The sequence below is a fragment of the Lupinus angustifolius genome, chromosome LG04, assembly GCF_001865875.1.
Source record: "Lupinus angustifolius cultivar Tanjil chromosome LG04, LupAngTanjil_v1.0, whole genome shotgun sequence".
Classification (NCBI taxonomy): Eukaryota; Viridiplantae; Streptophyta; class Magnoliopsida; order Fabales; family Fabaceae; genus Lupinus; species Lupinus angustifolius.
The window spans coordinates 10,958,831-10,959,386 of record NC_032012.1 but is presented as its reverse complement, the minus strand read 5'-3'; positions in this window follow the sequence as shown (position 1 = coordinate 10,959,386).

Below are 556 nucleotides of genomic sequence, written 5' to 3'. Positions count from 1 at the left end.
CTCATCCTCATCCTCATCCCCATCCTCATCCTATCCTCATCCTCATCCTACCCACCTCTTCCTCATCATATCCTCATCCTCATCCTCATCCTATTATCGTCCTCATCGTCATCCTATCCTCATCCTCCTCCTCCTCCTTCGCCTCCTCCTCATCCTCATCCTCCTCCTCATTCTCATCCTCATCCACATCCTCAACCCCATCCTATCCTCATCCTCATCCTGTCCTCATCCTCATCCTCCTACTCATCTTATCCTCGTCCTCATCCTCATCCTATTCGCATCCTCATCCTCATCCTATCCTCATGCTCATCCTATCCTCATCCTCATCCTCATCCTCATCATCTTCGTCATACTATCCTCGTCCTCCTCCTCATCGTCATCCTATCCTCATCCTCATCCTCATCCTATCCTCATCCTCATCCTATCCTCGTCGTCATCCTCATCTCCATGCTCTTCCTCATCCTCATCCTCATCCTCCTCCTCTTCCTCGTCCTATCCTCCTCCTCCACATTCTCGTCCTCATCCTATCCTCATCCTCATCCTCATTCTACTCCTC